This window comes from Ovis canadensis, chromosome 15 (genome assembly GCF_042477335.2).
Source record: "Ovis canadensis isolate MfBH-ARS-UI-01 breed Bighorn chromosome 15, ARS-UI_OviCan_v2, whole genome shotgun sequence".
NCBI lineage: Eukaryota > Metazoa > Chordata > Mammalia > Artiodactyla > Bovidae > Ovis > Ovis canadensis.
Genome location: NC_091259.1, coordinates 51,207,500 through 51,217,846, shown reverse-complemented (window position 1 = coordinate 51,217,846; position 10,347 = coordinate 51,207,500).

Sequence of the window (10,347 nt, the reverse complement as noted above, 5' to 3'; positions counted from 1 at the left end):
CTTTTAATAAAGTTGTATTCCTTTTTACTTATCTCTTAACTCATTTGAACATGGCTACTTTCCACTTTGGAAGGACTGATGTTGAAGCTGAAACTCCAATACTTTGGCCACCTGATCCAAAGAGCTGACTCATTGGAAAAGACCCTGATGCTAGGAAAGATTAAGGGCAGGAGGAGAAGGGGATGACAAAGGATGAGATGGTTGGATGGCATCACCGACTCAATGGACATGGGTTTGGGTGGACTCTGGGAGTTGGTGACGGACAGGGAGGCCTGGCATGCTGCAGTTCATGGGGTCGCAAAGAGTCGGACACAATTGAGCGACTGAACTGAACTGAACTTTCCACTTGAGCATAAAAGTTGTTTGTTTAAAAACAACTGTTTTAAACAACAATTGTTTAAAAATAAACAAACAAACAATTTTCAGTTACCTGGGTACCCAACTAATATATACAATTGGCTCTTCTTGGTTTTTGTTTTATGTGCCTGGCTTTACTTAAGATGATTTACTAAGCTCCTGAAGGCATTTAAAATCCTGGTGTACTTTATATATTATACGGTATGTAAGCCCATCATCTTAAGAGACTCTACTGCCTAGTTCTATATAAGGAAAAGTCTACCATCTCATTCCTAGTCCTCCTGATTGCTATTTCCTCTGGTGGTTGCTACCATAATTCTAAGTAATCTACTAGTACTGCTTTCTTAAATTATCAACTTTAGCTAGCATCAGCATTTTCACTTGGAAAAATAAGAATTTTAATTTATATTCAAAGCCTGGTTTTTGTTTATTAGTTAAGAAAATAAAACAATACTTAAAGCAAGATTAAAAAATGCGGACAATGGAAGAACCCTAGCATATTCTTATTTATGTGACTTCCTTGTAGTAACTGATGACTTGCCAAAACTGGTGACATAGAAGAAAAGGGAAAAACAGGGTAACCCATAGTTCTTTTCCTTTCAGGCCTTTCTCATTTATCAGTAAGTCAAAGAATATTGGTAGAACATGTGCTCATCAAGAAGTGAAATAAAATCGGTTGAGTTACCTTTTGCAATATTTCCACTATTCATGTAAGAATAAAATGCATATGCATATATGAGTTTCAAAGCAGAACTATATAATTTTGGCAGTTCTACATGCAGTAAAACCCTCTGGTATTTGCATTTAAAACTGCCACTGCACGATAAAAAATCAAATATAAAATTAAAGCTAATAATTTACTATTTTAATTTTTCTTTGCTTAGACCAACATTAAATAAAAATGCCAGGACACATCAAGAAGATTCTGGCAGGAAGGAAAAACCTCTACATTTTAGTACTTTTAATAGCACTATTTCTTTCCTGCTTTTTGAAAAAGGAGTTCTGTATTTTGTTTTCTTTTTTATTGACACATAGCTGATGTACAATACTATGTAAGTTTCAGGTGTACTACACAGTGATTTGACATTTGCGTACATTATGAAATAATCACCATGATAAGTTTAGTACCTATCTTTCCCCAAACATAGTTATTAAAATATTATTGACCATATTCCTTATGCTATATATTACATCCCTGTGGCTTATATTTTATAATGGGAGGTTTGTACCTGTTAATTCCCTTCCACTATTTTGCCTCTACAAGCCCTGCTCCCCTTAGGCAACCACCTGTTTCTATCTCCATATCGATGACTCTGTTTTCATTTTTTGTTTGTTTTTTTAATGCCATTTTTTATTATACAAGTAATTCATACATAAGAGTATAAGGAAGAAAATAAAATGACCCACAATGCCACCCTGAGATAGCATCACATTTTTGTTATGCTTTGATGATTTCTATCTTGTCTGATGGCATTTGAGCTGGACTTGGGATCTGGAATACAGACACTATAGCTGAGTGAGACTTCAATGCAACTTTTTCCCACAACTTTATCTAATTATGTTTAGGAACAGGGTGCTGCTAAAAGGAATTTGGCAAACTTCCCTGCTTCCACATCCATTTGATCATGGTTATTTTTTTTAACTGAAGTATAATTGACCTACAACACTATGTTAGTCCCAGGTGTACAACATAGTGACTCAATATTTCTATACACTGCAAAATGACCAGTGTGATCAGTCGAATTACTTTTTGCCATATACAACATTTTTACAATATTATTGACTGTGTTCCCCATGCTATATATTTCCTCCTGGCAGATGACTCATTTATTTTCCAACTGGAAGTATATATCTCCATTCTTGAAGGAATACCAGTTGATTGGGGCTTCATCAACTTTCCCTCTCAACGGCAAAGTTCCTGTCCTCAAAATATTCATGGTAGGTTAAGAGTAAATAGACCTAACTACATTGAGAACATTTATTCCTTTAGCAGCTGTACAAAATTTCCTCCTGGAGGAGGCTGTCTTGTGGTTTAAGGCTGAGAGTCCAAAGATAATCTTTTAACAGGGTAGACTCTATTAACCAGTACACTATTTACTTATGTCTGACAAGCCAGCTACAGCCTCGTTTTAGTTTCAATTGTTTTGTTTATTCTGCTGTTTTAAAGTCAATGATTGTAGCAATTCCAAATAATGACAGTTATATCTTTCCCTTCTTTATACCTAATAATTCTTAGTCTTTCCTTATAGCATTAGGCCAAGACCTTCAGTACCACATCAAATTGTAGCAATCACAGTGGGAATCTTTATTTTGGTTCCCAGTCTTAAAGAGAATGCATCTAAAATTTTCTATTAAGAATGGCATTTGGAGGACTTCCCTGGTAGTCCAGTGGTTAGGACTTTGCTCTCCAATTCAGGAGGTGTAAGTTTGATCCCTGGTGGGGAGCTAGGATCCCACATGCTTTGAGGACAAAAACCAAAGCATAAAACTGAAGCAATATTGTAACAAATTCAATAAAGACTTTAAAGATGGTCCACATCAAAAAAAAAAAATCTTACAAAAACAAGAATAGCATTTGTTATAAGGTTTTGGTAAACAATTTATCAAATTAAAGAAATAATCTTTTATTATTGATTTGTAATTACAAAAATTATAATTTTATCATATATAGATATTGAACTTTATTAAAAAAATTTTCTGCAGCTATCAAGATAATATATAGTTTTCTCCTCTTAATATAGCAAATTACCCTGATAAATTTTTCCTATGTTGAACTATCACTATACTCTGAGAATAAGTTCTATTCATTCTTAATGTATTTTTTAAATATGAGTTGGATTTAGATATACAATATTTAGAATTTTTGCATCTGTGTTCACAAAAAAAAAGTCTATAATTTTGTTTTACCTGGATTACTCTCACCAGGTTTGGGGATCAAAATTATAAAAGGCTTGCACATTGAACTGGAAGGTTTTCTATCTTTTTCTACCCCGTAGAAAAGCTTGTATAAGATAGGAATAAACTGTTCCTTCAAAATTTGTTAGAATTCACCTGAGAAACACCTGCGTTTTGAGAGCTATGTGTCTGATTCTCTTTGCAATTTAATACATTTTGGTCTGCACGGTTTTCTGTTTTTTATTCTGCCAGTTGTGGCACTGTTTTTTTTTTTAGTTGAGGTTCATGCCAGGATAGTTGCCCTATGGCATGTGGGCTCTAAGTTCCCCAACCAGGGATCGAACCCATGTCCCACACATTGACAGGGAATTCTTAACCACTGGACCACCAGGGAAATCCCCATTGTATATTTTGGAAGTTTTTTCCAAGAACCTATCCATTTCATCTAGATTTTTCAATATGTTTAATTCAGAAATATAAAATTTTTCTGTTGTACATATAGCCATTTTTTCTTCTGTCTATATTTTATTTACTTGCACATTTTCCTTTTTTGCTTTGATCAGTCTTGTCAAATGTGTAACTTAATCTTCAAAGTACTAATTTTTATTTTGTTAATCCTCTCTATTGCCTTTTTGTTCATTTCATTAGTTTGTACTGTTTTTTCTTGTTTTTTTGTTTGTTTTGGGCTTTGATTTTTTTTCTGTTTCCAACACATTTATATAATTTACTTGTTAGGTTATTTATTGTTCTTTGGCCAAGCTGTGCGGCTTATGGGATCTTAATTTGTGGACCAGGGATTGAACCTCAGCCCTTGGCAGTGAAAGCAAGGAAACCTAAGCACTGGACCACCATGAAAGTTCCATCATTTTGGTTTTGGTTTTTTAACAATGTACTGCATTTTGTTTGTTTTTTAATTAAGCATTTTTTCTGAGATAATTGTAGATTTATGTGTTGCTTTAAAAAAATAATGAGGCTTCCCTGGTGGCTCAGATGGTAAAGAATTTGCCTGCAATGCGGTAGACCTGGGTTTGCTCCCTGGGTTGGGAAGATCCCCTGAAGAAGGGAACGGCAATTCACTCCAGTATTCGTGCCTGGAGAATTCCATGGTCAGAGGAGCCCAGCCAGCTACAGTCCATGGGGTTGCAAAGAGTCGGACACAACTGAGCAACTTTCACTTAAAAAATAATATGGAGAGATTTCATTTACTTTTTACCCAGTTCCCTCCAAAGGCGGTACCTTGCAAAGCAATACCACAACCAGAATATCAACATTGTTACCGTCAAGATACAGAACACTTTCATGCTACAGCAATTTCTAATGTGATCCTTTTATAGCCACACCCATTTCTGTCCTACATCCACCCTTTCCTTAGTCTTTGGCAACCACTAGTGGAGAAGGCAATGGCAACCCACTCCAGTACTCTTGCCTGGAAAATCCCATGGACAGAGGAGCCTGGTAGGCTGCAGTCCATGGGGTCACGAAGAGTCAGACATGACTGAGTGACTTCCCTTTCACTTTTCACTTTCATGCATTGGAGAAGGAAATGGCAACCCATTTCAGTGTTCTTACCTGGAGAATCCCAGGGACGGGGGAGCCTGGTGGGCTGCCGTCTATGGGGTCACACAGAGTCGGACAGGACTGAAGTGACTTAGCAGCAGCAGCAGGATGTTACAGAGATGTATCATATCTATTATATTGTGACTGGCTTTTTTCCACTTAGTATAGCTCTCTGGAGATTAATTCAGGTGATTCATGAATCAATAACTCATTCTTTATTATTGCCGAGAAGTATTCCATGGTATAGATGGGACACAGTTTAATGGTTCACCCATTAAAGGACATTTGCATTGTTTCCAGTTAGGGTTATTATGAAAAATGCTGTTATAAACATTAATATGCAAGTTTCTTTGTAAACAGTCTGTGTTTCTCTGGGATAAAGGCCTAGGAGCTCAGTTGTTGGATTATATGATATTCCAATCCTAAAAGCTATTTCAAATCCTTAAAGATGATGCTGTTAAAGTGCTGCACTCAACATGCCAGAAAATTTGGAAAACTCAGCAATGGCCACAGGACTGGAAAAGGCCAGTATTCATTCCAATCCCAAAGAAAGGCAATGCCAAAGAATGTTCAAGCTACTGCACAATCACATTCATCTCACATGCTAGCAAAGTAATCCTCAAAATTCTCCAAGTCAGGCTTTAATAGTATGTGAACCAAGAGCTTCCAGATGCTCAAGCTGGATTTAGAAAAGGCAGAGGAACTAGAGATTAAATAGCCAACATCCACTGGATCATTGAAAAAGCAAGAAAATTCCAGAAAAACATCTACTTCTGCTTTATTGACTACACCAAAGCCTTTGACTATGTTAAGCTCAGTTGCTCACTCATGTCCAACCCTTTGTGACACAATGGACTGCACCATGCCAGGCTTCCCTGTCCATCACCAACTCCCAGAGCTTGCACAAACTCATGTCCATTGACTCAATGATGCCATCCAACCATCTCATCCTCTGTCATCCCCTTCTCCTCCTGCCTTCAATCTTTCCCAGCATCAGGGTCTTTTCCAATGAGTCAGTTTTTCGCATCAGGTGGCCAAACTATTAGAGCTTCAGCATCAGTCCTTCCAATGAATATTCAGGACTGATTTCCTTCAGGATTGACTGGTTGGATCTCCTTGCTGCCCAAGGGATTCTCTAGTCTTCTCTGACACCACAGTCCAAAAGCATCGATTCTTCGGTGCCAGTTTTCTTTATGGTCCAACTCTCATATCTGTACATGACTCCTGGAAAAATCATAGCTTTGACTAGATGGACCTTTGCTGGCAAAGTAATGTCTCTGCTTTTTAAAATGCTGTCTATGTTGGTCATAGCTTTTCTTCCAAGGAGCAAGTATCTTTTAATTTCATGGCTGCAGTCACCATCTGCAGTGATTTTGGAGTTCAAGAAAATTAAACTGTTTCTATTGTCTCCCCATCTATTTGCCATTAAGAATGGGACTGGTTGCCATGATCTTAGTTTTTTGAACGTTGAGTTTTAAACCAGATCTTTCACTTTGGTCTTTCACTTTCTTTTTTTTTTTTGGTCTTTCACTTTAATCAAGAGGCTCTTCAGTTCCCCTTCACTTTCTGCCATAAGGGTGGTGTCATCTGCATAGCTGAGGTTATTGATATTTCTCCTGGAAATCTTGATCCCAGCTTGTGCTTCATCCAGCCTGGCATTTTGCATGATGTACTCTGCATATAAGTTAAATAAGCAGGGTAACAATATTCAGCCTTGACATATTCTTTTCCCAATTTGGAATCAGTCTGTTGTTCCATTTCCAGTTCTAATTGTTGCTTCATGACCTGCATACAGATTTCTCAGGAGGCAGGTAAGGTGGTCTGATACTCCCATCTCTTGAAGAATTTTCCACAGTTTGTTGTGATCTATAATCAAACGCTTTGGTGTAATCAATACAGCAGAAGTAGATGTTTTACCAGAATTCTCTTGCTTTTTCGATGATCCAACAGATGGTGGCAATTTGATCTCTAGTTCCTTTGCCTTTTCTAAATCCAGCTTGATCATCTGGAAGTTCTCGGTTCACATACTGTTGAAGCCTGGATTGGAGAATTTTGAGTATCACTTTGCTAGCATGTGAGATGACTGCAATTGTGCAGTAGCGTGAACATTCTCTAGCATTGCACTTCTTTGGGATTGGAATGAAAACTGACCTTTTCCAGTCCTGTGGCCACTGCTGAGTTTTACAAATTTGCTGGCACATTGAGTGCAGCACTTTCATGGATTTGAAATAGCTCATCTGGAATTCCATCACCTCCACTAGCTTTGTTCATCTTGACTTCAAATTCCAGGATATCTAGCTCTAGGTGAGTGATCACACCATTGTGTGACTGTATAGATCACAAACCATCGTTTGACTATGTACATTAAAAGAAACTGGAAAATTCCTCAAGAGAGGGAAATACCAGACCATTTTACCTGCCTGGTGAGAAATCTACATGCAGGTCAAAAAGCAACAGTTGGAACTGGACATGGAACAACAGATTGGTTCCAAATAGGGAAAGGAGTACATGAAGGTTGTGTATTGTCACCCTGCTTATTTAACTTATATGCACTATGCAAAATGCCCTTCTGGATGAAGCACAAGCTGCACTCAAGATTGCTGGGAGAAATATCAATAACCTCAGATATGCAGATGACATCACCCTTATGACAGAAAATGAAGAGAAGCTAAAAAGCCTCATGATGAAAGTGATAGACCAGAGTGAAAAAGCTGGCTTAAAACTCAACATTCAAAAACTAAGATCATGGCAACTGGTCCCATCACTTCATGGCAAATAGATGGAGAGACAATGGAAACAGTGAGAGACTATTTTTGGGGGGCTCCAAAATCACTGTAGATGATGACTGCAGCCATGAAATTATAAGGCACTTGCTCCTTGGAAGAAAAGCTATGACCAACCTAGACAGCATATTAAAAAGCAGAGACATTATTTTGCTGACAAAGGTCTCCATCTAGCCAAAGCTACGGTTTTTCCAGTAGTCATATACAGATATGAGAGTTGGACCATAAAGCAAGCTTGGTGCCAAAGAATTGATGCTTTTGACTGTGGTGTTGGAAAAGACTCTTCAGAGTCCCTTGGACTGCAAGATCAAACCAGTCAATCCTAAAGGAAATTAGTCCTAAATATTCATTGGAAAGACTGATGCTAAAACTCCAATACTTTGGCCACCTGATGTGAAGAACTCATTGGAAAAGACCCAGATTCTGGGAAAGATTGAAGGCAGGAGAAGGGGATGACAGAGGATGAGATGGTTGGATGGCATCACTGACTCGATGGACATGAGTTTGAGCAAGTTCTGGGAGCTGGTGATAGGGAAGCCTGGAATGCTGCAGTCCATATGGTTGCAGTCAGACACGACTGAGCAACTGAACTGAACTGAACGTGACTAACAGATAAGGAATGTATTTATTTCCATTGCCCAGAACTTTGCTCATCAGGTCTGTAAACTCAATTCCAGCTCAGATTTGAACTGATCCCTCTTTCCAACAAAGCTGGCTAGAATTGTTATCTAAAGATTAGGAGTGTGACACCCTGCTTCTCCACCCAAATCTGAGACCTAAGAAAGATGATTCAAGCGTCTTCCAGGCCTCAGGTTGAATGTGTTTCCACATTTAAATGTCCCTAAAAATGGATCCTATAATGTTTGACCCCAGGTAGGCCTGATGTCCCAAAAGGTATTTGATAGCACCTTTATCACATGACTCAAGGCAAAGTCTCCCAAGTCTTACATATAGGTAGAGATTTTTCCTATTTTTGTGTAACCATAAACTATAGACATAAATCCTGACAATTATCCACATTACCATGACCATGTATAATTGTTTTTCTACCAATCACTATTATCATTTCCAAATTCCATCAGAATTCCAATTTTTCTCTGCAATACCTGTCACTATTTTTTTTCAAATGTCTCAAGAGTGGGCATGTAGCCTCATAGCTCAGTTGGTAAAGAATCTGCCTGCAATGCAAGAGACCCCAGTTCAATTTCTGGGTTGGGAAGATCCACTGGAGAAGAGACAGGCTACCCACTCCGGTATGCTTGGACTTTCCAAAGACTTGGGAGACTTTGCCCTCGTGGCTCAGCTAGTAAAGAATCTGCCTCCAATGCAGGAGACCTGGGTAAGATCCCTGGGTTGGGAAGATTCCCTGGAGAAGGGAAAGGCTACCGACTCCAGTATTCTGGCCTGGAGAATTCCATGGACTGTATAGTCCATGGGGTCGCAGTCACACACAACTGAGCGACTTTCAGTCTCACTTTTTTAACAGTAGCCTATAACCTTTAATTTGGACTCTCCAAAGCAACAGAGCCAGTAGGAGACATGTATAAAGTATTGGGTCATATGATTATGGAGACCAAGAAATCCTATGATCTGTGGTCTGCAAGTTGTAGACCCAGGAAAGTTGGTGGTATAGTTTGAAGGCCTGAGAACCAGAAGTACCCAGGGCAGACAAGTTGGCACATACAATTACACACAAACTTTGACTGCTGTTCTGACATGAATTCCAATGCAGGCCCCGGAGTGCTCATCCAGTCACCAGGAAACCCTGTCTCAAAGGTGAAAGTAAGGTAGGGGTCTTAACTCAGCACACTCATGTCTGCCTTGGGCCTGTTAGCTTTCCAGGAAAGACAGGTTTCTAGGAAAGAGTCCATTTTCTTCAGGTGATGCTGGGCAAAAGGCCATCTTCCATACTATGATTTTGTGATGAAGATTTTCACAGATTAACTCTAGAGAGAGAATGCTATGTGAGCGGTTTTCCATTCAAAATATAGTGTACTTCCCTCTCTCAGCTTCCAGTTTTATAATATGGACCTCAAGAGTAGTTTTCAAAAATTCCATTAGACTTTCAGGTGGTATTCCAGAGCTATCAGAGGCTAACACTGGATCAATTTCTACTCCCCAGCACTCTTTATCTAACAGTTCAGTCATAATGATGAGTGCCCACTTGGCAGATCTCCAAATGCTAGATGATACTGAACTTTAAAGCCCCCCCAAATGTTATACAGGAGTTCAATAGGTTCTCCCACATTTTATTCTCAAAGTATCATCCCTGCTAACTCGAAGTGGTCATCAAACTTGAGATTATGGTTTCTCTTTTTAATACCAAGTCTTTGCTAGGAGGAAGACTCTTCAGAAGAGTCCTTTCAGTTCCTTTAACAATTACTATTTTATCCTATTTATACTACTAGTAAAGTAACCAAATGGGAATAGATTTGCTTTGTTTTCTCAAGTATTTCATTACAAATAAATGAGGCCTAGAGCTTAAACAACATCCCTTTAAGTCACCCAGCTTAGCAACTTTTTCCCAGGGAAGGAAGAAAAAAGGGAAAAGGCAAAAATCAGAATAGAGCATTGAAACTGCAATAAGACCCACCTTCAAACAACTAAACTACAATCAATGAACGATTATTTAAATACCAGGAAGTTTCAGCCCTTTTGACTTATTCTACTCATTTCAAAAAGCCAAAGAGAACTTTTGCTTTAAGATTCTCCAAAGCCAACTATAAAAATTAAAGGTTTAAAGTTTTTTTTCTTT